At 46.4% G+C, this 18,907-nt stretch overlaps 3 non-coding genes across 3 annotated transcripts; all 3 read right to left on the bottom strand.

Moving 5' to 3' along the window:
- Positions 1–561: 561 nt before the first annotated feature.
- trnag-ucc (transfer RNA glycine (anticodon UCC)) lies at positions 562–633 on the bottom strand. The gene has a single exon. It is a non-coding gene; the product is annotated as a tRNA-Gly (tRNA).
- Positions 634–14,611: 13,978 nt separating this feature from the next.
- On the bottom strand, positions 14,612–14,683 carry trnag-ucc (transfer RNA glycine (anticodon UCC)). The gene has a single exon. It is a non-coding gene; the product is annotated as a tRNA-Gly (tRNA).
- A 2,980-nt stretch (positions 14,684–17,663) lies between these two features.
- Positions 17,664–17,735, bottom strand: trnag-ucc (transfer RNA glycine (anticodon UCC)). The gene has a single exon. It is a non-coding gene; the product is annotated as a tRNA-Gly (tRNA).
- Between the last annotated feature and the right edge of the window lie 1,172 nt (positions 17,736–18,907).

The raw sequence follows: 18,907 nt of genomic DNA on the forward strand, positions 1-18,907 counted from the left end.
CGTTGACTTGATTGCAAATTATTGCACAGATACTATTTAAACTGAACTTAGCTGAATGATGTCATCAAAGAGTTCAATAACGAAATGCCTTTAACTGTCATTTTGCTTTTTGACGCACTGTGTTCCTAATTAATGTTGTTCAGTTGCATTGACGCAATACTTTCTGTTTAAAGCGCAATTTAAAAAAAAACAAAACAAAAAAAAAGAGTCCAAACAATGACCCCTGCTACGGGTAGTGTTCCAAGTGTTATGCGACTTCAGCTAATGATGGGTCCATCAGAAATTTTACGGTGCTAGGGCTGGGTCTGCGTCAGAAGAAGCCATGCATTGTTTAGTTATGTCAGTGCAGTGCCGTCAGTTGGGGGAGAAACGGCAGCATGCACGGCTCCTCGTTAGTATAGTGGACAGTATCTCCGCCTGTCATGCGGAAGACCGGGGTTCGATTCCCCGACGGGGAGAGCTGGTTCTTTTCGTCTTCCGAATGATCCATCCAAAATGTTTGGTTGGAGTCGCAGGTCACAGAAGGAGTTCTGCTTCGACGTCAGCCCGAGCCAAAGGACATGCGTTGGCCGGGAATCGAACCCGGGTCAACTGCTTGGAAGGCAGCTATGCTCACCACTATACCACCAACGCAGGCGGAAGACAGTAGCATTATTGACGCACTGTGTTCCTAATAAATGTTGTTCAGTTGCATTGACACAATACTTTTTGTTTAAAGCGCAATAAAAAAAAAAAAAAAAAAAAAAAAAAGAGTCCAAACAATGACCCCTGCTACCGGTAGTGTTGCAAGTGTTATGCGACTTCAGCTAATGATGGGTCCATCCGAAATTATTCCATCCAAAAGTTTTGGGTGGAGGCACAGGTCACAGAGGGAGTTCTGCTTCGACGTCAGCCCGAGCCAAAGGATATGCGTTGGCCGGGAATCGAATCCGTGTCAACTGCTTGGAAGGCAGCTATGCTCACCACTATACCACCAACGCAGTCAGCAGTCAGCAACTTGCGCCGTCACTAAGAAGGCTCGAAGTGCACGAGTCGCCGATAGGGCTAGAGGAGCAGATGAGATCTTTGTTTGGACCCGTCACTAAAGAGAGCCTTCAAGAATTTGCATCCCGTCACGTACAAGAAAGCGCTGCCTTCCCATCCGGCTAAATAAACACGAAGTGGTCAAACGCAGAGAGTGCCTATAATAACCAAAAGCCCAATCAAGGCAATCTCTTTCTCATGCCTCTATCTGAAAAGTTGGATAAAATCTTATATGAAAAAAAAAGTCTTTTAAAGAAATCCCTTATTCCGAGGTCACCGTAGCCACCAGATCCAGTCTGTATCCGCTTCAGTCACCCGGATCCAGTCCGTATACAGAGAAGATGGTGGATCAACACCTAGAAAGGACCTCTATGGCCCAGAAACACAGCGGAGACCGTGACAACTAGATGAGCCGCAGATACAAATCCCCTGTAAAGACCACCTGGACAAGACCACAGGAAACAGATGATTCTTCTGCACAGTCTGACATTCCTGCAGCCTGGAGCTGATCTACCTGTTTCGTCTGACAAGGGGAGAACTGTCTCCCCGATTGAGCCTGGTTTCTCACCGGGTTTTTTCTCCATCCTTTCACCGATCGAGTTTTGGTTTCTTCCCTCTGTCGCTTCTGGCAGGCGGAGCTGGGGACACTTCATGTACAGCGATATCGTTGACTTGATTGCAAATTATTGCACAGATACTATTTAAACTGAACTTAGCTGAATGATGTCATCAAAGAGTTCAATAACGAAATGCCTTTAACTGTCATTTTGCTTTTTGACGCACTGTGTTCCTAATTAATGTTGTTCAGTTGCATTGACGCAATACTTTCTGTTTAAAGCGCAATTTAAAAAAAAACAAAACAAAAAAAAAGAGTCCAAACAATGACCCCTGCTACGGGTAGTGTTCCAAGTGTTATGCGACTTCAGCTAATGATGGGTCCATCAGAAATTTTACGGTGCTAGGGCTGGGTCTGCGTCAGAAGAAGCCATGCATTGTTTAGTTATGTCAGTGCAGTGCCGTCAGTTGGGGGAGAAACAGCAGCATGCACGGCTCCTCGTTAGTATAGTGGACAGTATCTCCGCCTGTCACGCGGAAGACCGGGGTTCGATTCCCCGACGGGGAGAGCTGGTTCTTTTCGTCTTCCGAATGATCCATCCAAAATGTTTGGTTGGAGTCGCAGGTCACAGAAGGAGTTCTGCTTCGACGTCAGCCCGAGCCAAAGGATATGCGTTGGCCGGGAATCGAATCCGTGTCAACTGCTTGGAAGGCAGCTATGCTCACCACTATACCACCAACGCAGGCGGAAGACAGTAGCTTTATTGACGCACTGTGTTCCTAATAAATGTTGTTCAGTTGCATTGACACAATACTTTTTGTTTAAAGCGCAATAAAAAAAATAAAAATAAAAAAAAAGAGTCCAAACAATGACCCCTGCTACCGGTAGTGTTGCAAGTGTTATGCGACTTCAGCTAATGATGGGTCCATCCGAAATTATTCCATCCAAAAGTTTTGGGTGGAGGCACAGGTCACAGAGGGAGTTCTGCTTCGACGTCAGCCCGAGCCAAAGGATATGCGTTGGCCGGGAATCGAATCCGTGTCAACTGCTTGGAAGGCAGCTATGCTCACCACTATACCACCAACGCAGTCAGCAGTCAGCAACTTGCGCCGTCACTAAGAAGGCTCGAAGTGCACGAGTCGCCGATAGGGCTAGAGGAGCAGATGAGATCTTTGTTTGGACCCGTCACTAAAGAGAGCCTTCAAGAATTTGCATCCCGTCACGTACAAGAAAGCGCTGCCTTCCCATCCGGCTAAATAAACACGAAGTGGTCAAACGCAGAGAGTGCCTATAATAACCAAAAGCCCAATCAAGGCAATCTCTTTCTCATGCCTCTATCTGAAAAGTTGGATAAAATCTTATATGAAAAAAAAAGTCTTTTAAAGAAATCCCTTATTCCGAGGTCACCGTAGCCACCAGATCCAGTCTGTATCCGCTTCAGTCACCCGGATCCAGTCCGTATACAGAGAAGATGGTGGATCAACACCTAGAAAGGACCTCTATGGCCCAGAAACACAGCGGAGACCGTGACAACTAGATGAGCCGCAGATACAAATCCCCTGTAAAGACCACCTGGACAAGACCACAGGAAACAGATGATTCTTCTGCACAGTCTGACATTCCTGCAGCCTGGAGCTGATCTACCTGTTTCGTCTGACAAGGGGAGAACTGTCTCCCCGATTGAGCCTGGTTTCTCACCGGGTTTTTTCTCCATCCTTTCACCGATCGAGTTTTGGTTTCTTCCCTCTGTCGCTTCTGGCAGGCGGAGCTGGGGACACTTCATGTACAGCGATATCGTTGACTTGATTGCAAATTATTGCACAGATACTATTTAAACTGAACTTAGCTGAATGATGTCATCAAAGAGTTCAATAACGAAATGCCTTTAACTGTCATTTTGCTTTTTGACGCACTGTGTTCCTAATTAATGTTGTTCAGTTGCATTGACGCAATACTTTCTGTTTAAAGCGCAATTTAAAAAAAAAAAAAAAAAAAAAAGAGTCCAAACAATGACCCCTGCTACGGGTAGTGTTCCAAGTGTTATGCGACTTCAGCTAATGATGGGTCCATCCGAAATTATTCCATCCAAAAGTTTTGGGTGGAGGCACAGGTCACAGAGGGAGTTCTGCTTCGACGTCAGCCCGAGCCAAAGGACATGCGCACTGCTTTCTCCAACTGCTTGGAAGGCAGCTATGCTCACCACTATACCACCAACGCAGTCAGCAGTCAGCAACTTGCGCCGTCACTAAGAAGGCTCGAAGTGCACGAGTCGCCGATAGGGCTAGAGGAGCAGATGAGATCTTTGTTTGGACCCGTCACTAAAGAGAGCCTTCAAGAATTTGCATCCCGTCACGTACAAGAAAGCGCTGCCTTCCCATCCGGCTAAATAAACACGAAGTGGTCAAACGCAGAGAGTGCCTATAATAACCAAAAGCCCAATCAAGGCAATCTCTTTCTCATGCCTCTATCTGAAAAGTTGGATAAAATCTTATATGAAAAAAAAAAGTCTTTTAAAGAAATCCCTTATTCCGAGGTCACCGTAGCCACCAGATCCAGTCTGTATCCGCTTCAGTCACCCGGATCCAGTCCGTATACAGAGAAGATGGTGGATCAACACCTAGAAAGGACCTCTATGGCCCAGAAACACAGCGGAGACCGTGACAACTAGATGAGCCGCAGATACAAATCCCCTGTAAAGACCACCTGGACAAGACCACAGGAAACAGATGATTCTTCTGCACAGTCTGACATTCCTGCAGCCTGGAGCTGATCTACCTGTTTCGTCTGACAAGGGGAGAACTGTCTCCCCGATTGAGCCTGGTTTCTCACCGGGTTTTTTCTCCATCCTTTCACCGATCGAGTTTTGGTTTCTTCCCTCTGTCGCTTCTGGCAGGCGGAGCTGGGGACACTTCATGTACAGCGATATCGTTGACTTGATTGCAAATTATTGCACAGATACTATTTAAACTGAACTTAGCTGAATGATGTCATCAAAGAGTTCAATAACGAAATGCCTTTAACTGTCATTTTGCTTTTTGACGCACTGTGTTCCTAATTAATGTTGTTCAGTTGCATTGACGCAATACTTTCTGTTTAAAGCGCAATTTAAAAAAAAACAAAACAAAAAAAAAGAGTCCAAACAATGACCCCTGCTACGGGTAGTGTTCCAAGTGTTATGCGACTTCAGCTAATGATGGGTCCATCAGAAATTTTACGGTGCTAGGGCTGGGTCTGCGTCAGAAGAAGCCATGCATTGTTTAGTTATGTCAGTGCAGTGCCGTCAGTTGGGGGAGAAACAGCAGCATGCACGGCTCCTCGTTAGTATAGTGGACAGTATCTCCGCCTGTCACGCGGAAGACCGGGGTTCGATTCCCCGACGGGGAGAGCTGGTTCTTTTCGTCTTCCGAATGATCCATCCAAAATGTTTGGTTGGAGTCGCAGGTCACAGAAGGAGTTCTGCTTCGACGTCAGCCCGAGCCAAAGGATATGCGTTGGCCGGGAATCGAATCCGTGTCAACTGCTTGGAAGGCAGCTATGCTCACCACTATACCACCAACGCAGGCGGAAGACAGTAGCTTTATTGACGCACTGTGTTCCTAATAAATGTTGTTCAGTTGCATTGACACAATACTTTTTGTTTAAAGCGCAATAAAAAAAATAAAAATAAAAAAAAAGAGTCCAAACAATGACCCCTGCTACCGGTAGTGTTGCAAGTGTTATGCGACTTCAGCTAATGATGGGTCCATCCGAAATTATTCCATCCAAAAGTTTTGGGTGGAGGCACAGGTCACAGAGGGAGTTCTGCTTCGACGTCAGCCCGAGCCAAAGGATATGCGTTGGCCGGGAATCGAATCCGTGTCAACTGCTTGGAAGGCAGCTATGCTCACCACTATACCACCAACGCAGTCAGCAGTCAGCAACTTGCGCCGTCACTAAGAAGGCTCGAAGTGCACGAGTCGCCGATAGGGCTAGAGGAGCAGATGAGATCTTTGTTTGGACCCGTCACTAAAGAGAGCCTTCAAGAATTTGCATCCCGTCACGTACAAGAAAGCGCTGCCTTCCCATCCGGCTAAATAAACACGAAGTGGTCAAACGCAGAGAGTGCCTATAATAACCAAAAGCCCAATCAAGGCAATCTCTTTCTCATGCCTCTATCTGAAAAGTTGGATAAAATCTTATATGAAAAAAAAAGTCTTTTAAAGAAATCCCTTATTCCGAGGTCACCGTAGCCACCAGATCCAGTCTGTATCCGCTTCAGTCACCCGGATCCAGTCCGTATACAGAGAAGATGGTGGATCAACACCTAGAAAGGACCTCTATGGCCCAGAAACACAGCGGAGACCGTGACAACTAGATGAGCCGCAGATACAAATCCCCTGTAAAGACCACCTGGACAAGACCACAGGAAACAGATGATTCTTCTGCACAGTCTGACATTCCTGCAGCCTGGAGCTGATCTACCTGTTTCGTCTGACAAGGGGAGAACTGTCTCCCCGATTGAGCCTGGTTTCTCACCGGGTTTTTTCTCCATCCTTTCACCGATCGAGTTTTGGTTTCTTCCCTCTGTCGCTTCTGGCAGGCGGAGCTGGGGACACTTCATGTACAGCGATATCGTTGACTTGATTGCAAATTATTGCACAGATACTATTTAAACTGAACTTAGCTGAATGATGTCATCAAAGAGTTCAATAACGAAATGCCTTTAACTGTCATTTTGCTTTTTGACGCACTGTGTTCCTAATTAATGTTGTTCAGTTGCATTGACGCAATACTTTCTGTTTAAAGCGCAATTTAAAAAAAAAAAAAAAAAAAAAAGAGTCCAAACAATGACCCCTGCTACGGGTAGTGTTCCAAGTGTTATGCGACTTCAGCTAATGATGGGTCCATCCGAAATTATTCCATCCAAAAGTTTTGGGTGGAGGCACAGGTCACAGAGGGAGTTCTGCTTCGACGTCAGCCCGAGCCAAAGGACATGCGCACTGCTTTCTCCAACTGCTTGGAAGGCAGCTATGCTCACCACTATACCACCAACGCAGTCAGCAGTCAGCAACTTGCGCCGTCACTAAGAAGGCTCGAAGTGCACGAGTCGCCGATAGGGCTAGAGGAGCAGATGAGATCTTTGTTTGGACCCGTCACTAAAGAGAGCCTTCAAGAATTTGCATCCCGTCACGTACAAGAAAGCGCTGCCTTCCCATCCGGCTAAATAAACACGAAGTGGTCAAACGCAGAGAGTGCCTATAATAACCAAAAGCCCAATCAAGGCAATCTCTTTCTCATGCCTCTATCTGAAAAGTTGGATAAAATCTTATATGAAAAAAAAAAGTCTTTTAAAGAAATCCCTTATTCCGAGGTCACCGTAGCCACCAGATCCAGTCTGTATCCGCTTCAGTCACCCGGATCCAGTCCGTATACAGAGAAGATGGTGGATCAACACCTAGAAAGGACCTCTATGGCCCAGAAACACAGCGGAGACCGTGACAACTAGATGAGCCGCAGATACAAATCCCCTGTAAAGACCACCTGGACAAGACCACAGGAAACAGATGATTCTTCTGCACAGTCTGACATTCCTGCAGCCTGGAGCTGATCTACCTGTTTCGTCTGACAAGGGGAGAACTGTCTCCCCGATTGAGCCTGGTTTCTCACCGGGTTTTTTCTCCATCCTTTCACCGATCGAGTTTTGGTTTCTTCCCTCTGTCGCTTCTGGCAGGCGGAGCTGGGGACACTTCATGTACAGCGATATCGTTGACTTGATTGCAAATTATTGCACAGATACTATTTAAACTGAACTTAGCTGAATGATGTCATCAAAGAGTTCAATAACGAAATGCCTTTAACTGTCATTTTGCTTTTTGACGCACTGTGTTCCTAATTAATGTTGTTCAGTTGCATTGACGCAATACTTTCTGTTTAAAGCGCAATTTAAAAAAAAACAAAAAAAAAAAAAGAGTCCAAACAATGACCCCTGCTACGGGTAGTGTTCCAAGTGTTATGCGACTTCAGCTAATGATGGGTCCATCAGAAATTTTACTGTGCTAGGGCTGGGTCTGCGTCAGAAGAAGCCATGCATTGTTTAGTTATGTCAGTGCAGTGCCGTCAGTTGGGGGAGAAACGGCAGCATTCCCGCTCCTCGTTAGTATAGTGGACAGTATCTCCGCCTGTCACGCGGAAGACCGGGGTTCGATTCCCCGACGGGGAGAGCTGTTTCTTTTCGTCTTCCGAATGATCCATCCAAAATGTTTGGTTGGAGTCGCAGGTCACAGAAGGAGTTCTGCTTCGACGTCAGCCCGAGCCAAAGGACATGCGTTGGCCGGGAATCGAACCCGGGTCAACTGCTTGGAAGGCAGCTATGCTCACCAATATACCACCAACGCAGGCGGAAGACAGTAGCTTTATTGACGCACTGTGTTCCTAATAAATGTTGTTCAGTTGCATTGACACAATACTTTTTGTTTAAAGCGCAATAAAAAAAAAAAATAAAAAAAAAAGAGTCCAAACAATGACCCCTGCTACCGGTAGTGTTGCAAGTGTTATGCGACTTCAGCTAATGATGGGTCCATCCGAAATTATTCCATCCAAAAGTTTTGGGTGGAGGCACAGGTCACAGAGGGAGTTCTGCTTCGACGTCAGCCCGAGCCAAAGGATATGCGTTGGCCGGGAATCGAATCCGTGTCAACTGCTTGGAAGGCAGCTATGCTCACCACTATACCACCAACGCAGTCAGCAGTCAGCAACTTGCGCCGTCACTAAGAAGGCTCGAAGTGCACGAGTCGCCGATAGGGCTAGAGGAGCAGATGAGATCTTTGTTTGGACCCGTCACTAAAGAGAGCCTTCAAGAATTTGCATCCCGTCACGTACAAGAAAGCGCTGCCTTCCCATCCGGCTAAATAAACACGAAGTGGTCAAACGCAGAGAGTGCCTATAATAACCAAAAGCCCAATCAAGGCAATCTCTTTCTCATGCCTCTATCTGAAAAGTTGGATAAAATCTTATATGAAAAAAAAAGTCTTTTAAAGAAATCCCTTATTCCGAGGTCACCGTAGCCACCAGATCCAGTCTGTATCCGCTTCAGTCACCCGGATCCAGTCCGTATACAGAGAAGATGGTGGATCAACACCTAGAAAGGACCTCTATGGCCCAGAAACACAGCGGAGACCGTGACAACTAGATGAGCCGCAGATACAAATCCCCTGTAAAGACCACCTGGACAAGACCACAGGAAACAGATGATTCTTCTGCACAGTCTGACATTCCTGCAGCCTGGAGCTGATCTACCTGTTTCGTCTGACAAGGGGAGAACTGTCTCCCCGATTGAGCCTGGTTTCTCACCGGGTTTTTTCTCCATCCTTTCACCGATCGAGTTTTGGTTTCTTCCCTCTGTCGCTTCTGGCAGGCGGAGCTGGGGACACTTCATGTACAGCGATATCGTTGACTTGATTGCAAATTATTGCACAGATACTATTTAAACTGAACTTAGCTGAATGATGTCATCAAAGAGTTCAATAACGAAATGCCTTTAACTGTCATTTTGCTTTTTGACGCACTGTGTTCCTAATTAATGTTGTTCAGTTGCATTGACGCAATACTTTCTGTTTAAAGCGCAATTTAAAAAAAAACAACAAAAAAAAAAAGAGTCCAAACAATGACCCCTGCTATGGGTAGTGTTCCAAGTGTTATGCGACTTCAGCTAATGATGGGTCCATCAGAAATTTTACGGTGCTAGGGCTGGGTCTGCGTCAGAAGAAGCCATGCATTGTTTAGTTATGTCAGTGCAGTGCCGTCAGTTGGGGGAGAAACGGCAGCATGCACAGCTCCTCGTTAGTATAGTGGACAGTATCTCCGCCTGTCACGCGGAAGACCGGGGTTCGATTCCCCGACGGGGAGAGCTGTTTCTTTTCGTCTTCCGAATGATCCATCCAAAATGTTTGGTTGGAGTCGCAGGTCACAGAAGGAGTTCTGCTTCGACGTCAGCCCGAGCCAAAGGACATGCGTTGGCCGGGAATCGAACCCGGGTCAACTGCTTGGAAGGCAGCTATGTTCACCACTATACCACCAACGCAGGCGGAAGACAGTAGCTTTATTGACGCACTGTGTTCCTAATAAATGTTGTTCAGTTGCATTGACACAATACTTTTTGTTTAAAGCACAATAAAAAAAAAAAAAAAAAAAAAAAAGAGTCCAAACAATGACCCCTGCTACCGGTAGTGTTGCAAGTGTTATGCGACTTCAGCTAATGATGGGTCCATCCGAAATTATTCCATCCAAAAGTTTTGGGTGGAGGCACAGGTCACAGAGGGAGTTCTGCTTCGACGTCAGCCCGAGCCAAAGGACATGCGCACTGCTTTCTCCAACTGCTTGGAAGGCAGCTATGCTCACCACTATACCACCAACGCAGTCAGCAGTCAGCAACTTGCGCCGTCACTAAGAAGGCTCGAAGTGCACGAGTCGCCGATAGGGCTAGAGGAGCAGATGAGATCTTTGTTTGGACCCGTCACTAAAGAGAGCCTTCAAGAATTTGCATCCCGTCACGTACAAGAAAGCGCTGCCTTCCCATCCGGCTAAATAAACACGAAGTGGTCAAACGCAGAGAGTGCCTATAATAACCAAAAGCCCAATCAAGGCAATCTCTTTCTCATGCCTCTATCTGAAAAGTTGGATAAAATCTTATATGAAAAAAAAAAGTCTTTTAAAGAAATCCCTTATTCCGAGGTCACCGTAGCCACCAGATCCAGTCTGTATCCGCTTCAGTCACCCGGATCCAGTCCGTATACAGAGAAGATGGTGGATCAACACCTAGAAAGGACCTCTATGGCCCAGAAACACAGCGGAGACCGTGACAACTAGATGAGCCGCAGATACAAATCCCCTGTAAAGACCACCTGGACAAGACCACAGGAAACAGATGATTCTTCTGCACAGTCTGACATTCCTGCAGCCTGGAGCTGATCTACCTGTTTCGTCTGACAAGGGGAGAACTGTCTCCCCGATTGAGCCTGGTTTCTCACCGGGTTTTTTCTCCATCCTTTCACCGATCGAGTTTTGGTTTCTTCCCTCTGTCGCTTCTGGCAGGCGGAGCTGGGGACACTTCATGTACAGCGATATCGTTGACTTGATTGCAAATTATTGCACAGATACTATTTAAACTGAACTTAGCTGAATGATGTCATCAAAGAGTTCAATAACGAAATGCCTTTAACTGTCATTTTGCTTTTTGACGCACTGTGTTCCTAATTAATGTTGTTCAGTTGCATTGACGCAATACTTTCTGTTTAAAGCGCAATTTAAAAAAAAACAAAAAAAAAAAAGAGTCCAAACAATGACCCCTGCTACGGGTAGTGTTCCAAGTGTTATGCGACTTCAGCTAATGATGGGTCCATCAGAAATTTTACTGTGCTAGGGCTGGGTCTGCGTCAGAAGAAGCCATGCATTGTTTAGTTATGTCAGTGCAGTGCCGTCAGTTGGGGGAGAAACGGCAGCATGCACGGCTCCTCGTTAGTATAGTGGACAGTATCTCCGCCTGTCACGCGGAAGACCGGGGTTCGATTCCCCGACGGGGAGAGCTGTTTCTTTTCGTCTTCCGAATGATCCATCCAAAATGTTTGGTTGGAGTCGCAGGTCACAGAAGGAGTTCTGCTTCGACGTCAGCCCGAGCCAAAGGACATGCGTTGGCCGGGAATCGAACCCGGGTCAACTGCTTGGAAGGCAGCTATGCTCACCAATATACCACCAACGCAGGCGGAAGACAGTAGCTTTATTGACGCACTGTGTTCCTAATAAATGTTGTTCAGTTGCATTGACACAATACTTTTTGTTTAAAGCGCAATAAAAATAAAAAATAAAAAAAAAAGAGTCCAAACAATGACCCCTGCTACCGGTAGTGTTGCAAGTGTTATGCGACTTCAGCTAATGATGGGTCCATCCGAAATTATTCCATCCAAAAGGTTTGGGTGGAGGCACAGGTCACAGAGGGAGTTCTGCTTCGACGTCAGCCCGAGCCAAAGGATATGCGTTGGCCGGGAATCGAATCCGTGTCAACTGCTTGGAAGGCAGCTATGCTCACCACTATACCACCAACGCAGTCAGCAGTCAGCAACTTGCGCCGTCACTAAGAAGGCTCGAAGTGCACGAGTCGCCGATAGGGCTAGAGGAGCAGATGAGATCTTTGTTTGGACCCGTCACTAAAGAGAGCCTTCAAGAATTTGCATCCCGTCACGTACAAGAAAGCGCTGCCTTCCCATCCGGCTAAATAAACACGAAGTGGTCAAACGCAGAGAGTGCCTATAATAACCAAAAGCCCAATCAAGGCAATCTCTTTCTCATGCCTCTATCTGAAAAGTTGGATAAAATCTTATATGAAAAAAAAAGTCTTTTAAAGAAATCCCTTATTCCGAGGTCACCGTAGCCACCAGATCCAGTCTGTATCCGCTTCAGTCACCCGGATCCAGTCCGTATACAGAGAAGATGGTGGATCAACACCTAGAAAGGACCTCTATGGCCCAGAAACACAGCGGAGACCGTGACAACTAGATGAGCCGCAGATACAAATCCCCTGTAAAGACCACCTGGACAAGACCACAGGAAACAGATGATTCTTCTGCACAGTCTGACATTCCTGCAGCCTGGAGCTGATCTACCTGTTTCGTCTGACAAGGGGAGAACTGTCTCCCCGATTGAGCCTGGTTTCTCACCGGGTTTTTTCTCCATCCTTTCACCGATCGAGTTTTGGTTTCTTCCCTCTGTCGCTTCTGGCAGGCGGAGCTGGGGACACTTCATGTACAGCGATATCGTTGACTTGATTGCAAATTATTGCACAGATACTATTTAAACTGAACTTAGCTGAATGATGTCATCAAAGAGTTCAATAACGAAATGCCTTTAACTGTCATTTTGCTTTTTGACGCACTGTGTTCCTAATTAATGTTGTTCAGTTGCATTGACGCAATACTTTCTGTTTAAAGCGCAATTTAAAAAAAAACAACAAAAAAAAAAAGAGTCCAAACAATGACCCCTGCTACGGGTAGTGTTCCAAGTGTTATGCGACTTCAGCTAATGATGGGTCCATCAGAAATTTTACGGTGCTAGGGCTGGGTCTGCGTCAGAAGAAGCCATGCATTGTTTAGTTATGTCAGTGCAGTGCCGTCAGTTGGGGGAGAAACGGCAGCATGCACGGCTCCTCGTTAGTATAGTGGACAGTATCTCCGCCTGTCACGCGGAAGACCGGGGTTCGATTCCCCGACGGGGAGAGCTGGTTCTTTTCGTCTTCCGAATGATCCATCCAAAATGTTTGGTTGGAGTCGCAGGTCACAGAAGGAGTTCTGCTTCGACGTCAGCCCGAGCCAAAGGACATGCGTTGGCCGGGAATCGAACCCGGGTCAACTGCTTGGAAGGCAGCTATGTTCACCACTATACCACCAACGCAGGCGGAAGACAGTAGCTTTATTGACGCACTGTGTTCCTAATAAATGTTGTTCAGTTGCATTGACACAATACTTTTTGTTTAAAGCGCAATAAAAAAAAAAAAAAAAAAAAAAAAGAGTCCAAACAATGACCCCTGCTACCGGTAGTGTTGCAAGTGTTATGCGACTTCAGCTAATGATGGGTCCATCCGAAATTATTCCATCCAAAAGTTTTGGGTGGAGGCACAGGTCACAGAGGGAGTTCTGCTTCGACGTCAGCCCGAGCCAAAGGATATGCGTTGGCCGGGAATCGAATCCGTGTCAACTGCTTGGAAGGCAGCTATGCTCACCACTATACCACCAACGCAGTCAGCAGTCAGCAACTTGCGCCGTCACTAAGAAGGCTCGAAGTGCACGAGTCGCCGATAGGGCTAGAGGAGCAGATGAGATCTTTGTTTGGACCCGTCACTAAAGAGAGCCTTCAAGAATTTGCATCCCGTCACGTACAAGAAAGCGCTGCCTTCCCATCCGGCTAAATAAACACGAAGTGGTCAAACGCAGAGAGTGCCTATAATAACCAAAAGCCCAATCAAGGCAATCTCTTTCTCATGCCTCTATCTGAAAAGTTGGATAAAATCTTATATGAAAAAAAAAGTCTTTTAAAGAAATCCCTTATTCCGAGGTCACCGTAGCCACCAGATCCAGTCTGTATCCGCTTCAGTCACCCGGATCCAGTCCGTATACAGAGAAGATGGTGGATCAACACCTAGAAAGGACCTCTATGGCCCAGAAACACAGCGGAGACCGTGACAACTAGATGAGCCGCAGATACAAATCCCCTGTAAAGACCACCTGGACAAGACCACAGGAAACAGATGATTCTTCTGCACAGTCTGACATTCCTGCAGCCTGGAGCTGATCTACCTGTTTCGTCTGACAAGGGGAGAACTGTCTCCCCGATTGAGCCTGGTTTCTCACCGGGTTTTTTCTCCATCCTTTCACCGATCGAGTTTTGGTTTCTTCCCTCTGTCGCTTCTGGCAGGCGGAGCTGGGGACACTTCATGTACAGCGATATCGTTGACTTGATTGCAAATTATTGCACAGATACTATTTAAACTGAACTTAGCTGAATGATGTCATCAAAGAGTTCAATAACGAAATGCCTTTAACTGTCATTTTGCTTTTTGACGCACTGTGTTCCTAATTAATGTTGTTCAGTTGCATTGACGCAATACTTTCTGTTTAAAGCGCAATTTAAAAAAAAACAAAACAAAAAAAAAGAGTCCAAACAATGACCCCTGCTACGGGTAGTGTTCCAAGTGTTATGCGACTTCAGCTAATGATGGGTCCATCAGAAATTTTACGGTGCTAGGGCTGGGTCTGCGTCAGAAGAAGCCATGCATTGTTTAGTTATGTCAGTGCAGTGCCGTCAGTTGGGGGAGAAACGGCAGCATGCACGGCTCCTCGTTAGTATAGTGGACAGTATCTCCGCCTGTCACGCGGAAGACCGGGGTTCGATTCCCCGACGGGGAGAGCTGGTTCTTTTCGTCTTCCGAATGATCCATCCAAAATGTTTGGTTGGAGTCGCAGGTCACAGAAGGAGTTCTGCTTCGACGTCAGCCCGAGCCAAAGGACATGCGTTGGCCGGGAATCGAACCCGGGTCAACTGCTTGGAAGGCAGCTATGCTCACCACTATACCACCAACGCAGGCGGAAGACAGTAGCTTTATTGACGCACTGTGTTCCTAATAAATGTTGTTCAGTTGCATTGACACAATACTTTTTGTTTAAAGCGCAATAAAAAAAAAAAAAAAAAAAAAAAAAAGAGTCCAAACAATGACCCCTGCTACCGGTAGTGTTGCAAGTGTTATGCGACTTCAGCTAATGATGGGTCCATCCGAAATTATTCCATCCAAAAGTTTTGGGTGGAGGCACAGGTCACAGAGGGAGTTCTGCTTCGACGTCAGCCCGAGCCAAAGGATATGCGTTGGCCGGGAATCGAATCCGTGTCAACTGCTTGGAAGGCAGCTATGCTCACCACTATACCACCAACGCAGTCAGCAGTCAGCAACTTGCGCCGTCACTAAGAAGGCTCGAAGTGCACGAGTCGCCGATAGGGCTAGAGGAGCAGATGAGATCTTTGTTTGGACCCGTCACTAAAGAGAGCCTTCAAGAATTTGCATCCCGTCACGTACAAGAAAGCGCTGCCTTCCCATCCGGCTAAATAAACACGAAGTGGTCAAACGCAGAGAGTGCCTATAATAACCAAAAGCCCAATCAAGGCAATCTCTTTCTCATGCCTCTATCTGAAAAGTTGGATAAAATCTTATATGAAAAAAAAAGTCTTTTAAAGAAATCCCTTATTCCGAGGTCACCGTAGCCACCAGATCCAGTCTGTATCCGCTTCAGTCACCCGGATCCAGTCCGTATACAGAGAAGATGGTGGATCAACACCTAGAAAGGACCTCTATGGCCCAGAAACACAGCGGAGACCGTGACAACTAGATGAGCCGCAGATACAAATCCCCTGTAAAGACCACCTGGACAAGACCACAGGAAACAGATGATTCTTCTGCACAGTCTGACATTCCTGCAGCCTGGAGCTGATCTACCTGTTTCGTCTGACAAGGGGAGAACTGTCTCCCCGATTGAGCCTGGTTTCTCACCGGGTTTTTTCTCCATCCTTTCACCGATCGAGTTTTGGTTTCTTCCCTCTGTCGCTTCTGGCAGGCGGAGCTGGGGACACTTCATGTACAGCGATATCGTTGACTTGATTGCAAATTATTGCACAGATACTATTTAAACTGAACTTAGCTGAATGATGTCATCAAAGAGTTCAATAACGAAATGCCTTTAACTGTCATTTTGCTTTTTGACGCACTGTGTTCCTAATTAATGTTGTTCAGTTGCATTGACGCAATACTTTCTGTTTAAAGCGCAATTTAAAAAAAAACAAAACAAAAAAAAAGAGTCCAAACAATGACCCCTGCTACGGGTAGTGTTCCAAGTGTTATGCGACTTCAGCTAATGATGGGTCCATCAGAAATTTTACGGTGCTAGGGCTGGGTCTGCGTCAGAAGAAGCCATGCATTGTTTAGTTATGTCAGTGCAGTGCCGTCAGTTGGGGGAGAAACGGCAGCATGCACGGCTCCTCGTTAGTATAGTGGACAGTATCTCCGCCTGTCACGCGGAAGACCGGGGTTCGATTCCCCGACGGGGAGAGCTGGTTCTTTTCGTCTTCCGAATGATCCATCCAAAATGTTTGGTTGGAGTCGCAGGTCACAGAAGGAGTTCTGCTTCGACGTCAGCCCGAGCCAAATAAATGTTGTTCAGTTGCATTGACACAATACTTTTTGTTTAAAGCGCAATAAAAAAAAAAAAAAAAGAGTCCAAACAATGACCCCTGCTACCGGTAGTGTTGCAAGTGTTATGCGACTTCAGCTAATGATGGGTCCATCCGAAATTATTCCATCCAAAAGTTTTGGGTGGAGGCACAGGTCACAGAGGGAGTTCTGCTTCGACGTCAGCCCGAGCCAAAGGATATGCGTTGGCCAGGAATCGAATCCGTGTCAACTGCTTGGAAGGAAGCTATGCTCACCACTATACCACCAACGCAGTCAGCAGTCAGCAACTTGCGCCGTCACTAAGAAGGCTCGAAGTGCACGAGTCGCCGATAGGGCTAGAGGAGCAGATGAGATCTTTGTTTGGACCCGTCACTAAAGAGAGCCTTCAAGAATTTGCATCCCGTCACGTACAAGAAAGCGCTGCCTTCCCATCCGGCTAAATAAACACGAAGTGGTCAAACGCAGAGAGTGCCTATAATAACCAAAAGCCCAATCAAGGCAATCTCTTTCTCATGCCTCTATCTGAAAAGTTGGATAAAATCTTATATGAAAAAAAAAGTCTTTTAAAGAAATCCCTTATTCCGAGGTCACCGTAGCCACCAGATCCAGTCTGTATCCGCTTCAGTCACCCGGATCCAGTCCGTATACAGAGAAGATGGTGGATCAACACCTAGAAAGGACCTCTATGGCCCAGAAACACAGCGGAGACCGTGACAACTAGATGAGCCGCAGATACAAATCCCCTGTAAAGACCACCTGGACAAGACCACAGGAAACAGATGATTCTTCTGCACAGTCTGACATTCCTGCAGCCTGGAGCTGATCTACCTGTTTCGTCTGACAAGGGGAGAACTGTCTCCCCGATTGAGCCTGGTTTCTCACCGGGTTTTTTCTCCATCCTTTCACCGATCGACTTTTGGTTTCTTCCCTCTGTCGCTTCTGGCAGGCGGAGCTGGGGACACTTCATGTACAGCGATATCGTTGACTTGATTGCAAATTATTGCACAGATACTATTTAAACTGAACTTAGCTGAATGATGTCATCAAAGAGTTCAATAACGAAATGCCTTTAACTGTCATTTTGCTTTTTGACGCACTGTGTTCCTAATTAATGTTGTTCAGTTGCATTGACGCAATACTTTCTGTTTAAAGCGCAATTTAAAAAAAAACAAAACAAAAAAAAAGAGTCCAAACAATGACCCCTGCTACGGGTAGTGTTCCAAGTGTTATGCGACTTCAGCTAATGATGGGTCCATCAGAAATTTTACGGTGCTAGGGCTGGGTCTGCGTCAGAAGAAGCCATGCATTGTTTAGTTATGTCAGTGCAGTGCCGTCAGTTGGACATGCGTTGGCCGGGAATCGAACCCGGGTCAACTGCTTGGAAGGCAGCTATGCTCACCACTATACCACCAACGCAGGCGGAAGACAGTAGCTTTATTGACGCACTGTGTTCCTAATAAATGTTGTTCAGTTGCATTGACACAATACTTTTTGTTTAAAGCGCAATAAAAAAAAAACAAAAAAAAAAAAAAAGAGTCCAAACAATGACCCCTGCTACCGGTAGTGTTGCAAGTGTTATGCGACTTCAGCTAATGATGGGTCCATCCGAAATTATTCCATCCAAAAGTTTTGGGTGGAGGCACAGGTCACAGAGGGAGTTCTGCTTCGACGTCAGCCCGAGCCAAAGGATATGCGTTGGCCGGGAATCGAATCCGTGTCAACTGCTTGGAAGGCAGCTATGCTCACCACTATACCACCAACGCAGTCAGCAGTCAGCAACTTGCGCCGTCACTAAGAAGGCTCGAAGTGCACGAGTCGCCGATAGGGCTAGAGGAGCAGATGAGATCTTTGTTTGGACCCGTCACTAAAGAGAGCCTTCAAGAATTTGCATCCCGTCACGTACAAGAAAGCGCTGCCTTCCCATCCGGCTAAATAAACACGAAGTGGTCAAACGCAGAGAGTGCCTATAATAACCAAAAGCCCAATCAAGGCAATCTCTTTCTCATGCCTCTATCTGAAAAGTTGGATAAAATCTTATATGAAAAAAAAAGTCTTTTAAAGAAATCCCTTATTCCGAGGTCACCGTAGCCACCAGATCCAGTCTGTATCCGCTTCAGTCACCCGGATCCAGTCCGTATACAGAGAAGATGGTGGATCAACACCTAGAAAGGACCTCTATGGCCCAGAAACACAGCGGAGACCGTGACAACTAGATGAGCCGCAGATACAAATCCCCTGTAAAGACCACCTGGACAAGACCACAGGAAACAGATGATTCTTCTGCACAGTCTGACATTCCTGCAGCCTGGAGCTGATCTACCTGTTTCGTCTGACAAGGGGAGAACTGTCTCCCCGATTGAGCCTGGTTTCTCACCGGGTTTTTTCTCCATCCTTTCACCGATCGAGTTTTGGTTTCTTCCCTCTGTCGCTTCTGGCAGGCGGAGCTGGGGACACTTCATGTACAGCGATATCGTTGACTTGATTGCAAATTATTGCACAGATACTATTTAAACTGAACTTAGCTGAATGATGTCATCAAAGAGTTCAATAACGAAATGCCTTTAACTGTCATTTTGCTTTTTGACGCA

The sequence above is a fragment of the Carassius gibelio genome, chromosome B19 (genome assembly GCF_023724105.1).
Source record: "Carassius gibelio isolate Cgi1373 ecotype wild population from Czech Republic chromosome B19, carGib1.2-hapl.c, whole genome shotgun sequence".
NCBI lineage: Eukaryota > Metazoa > Chordata > Actinopteri > Cypriniformes > Cyprinidae > Carassius > Carassius gibelio.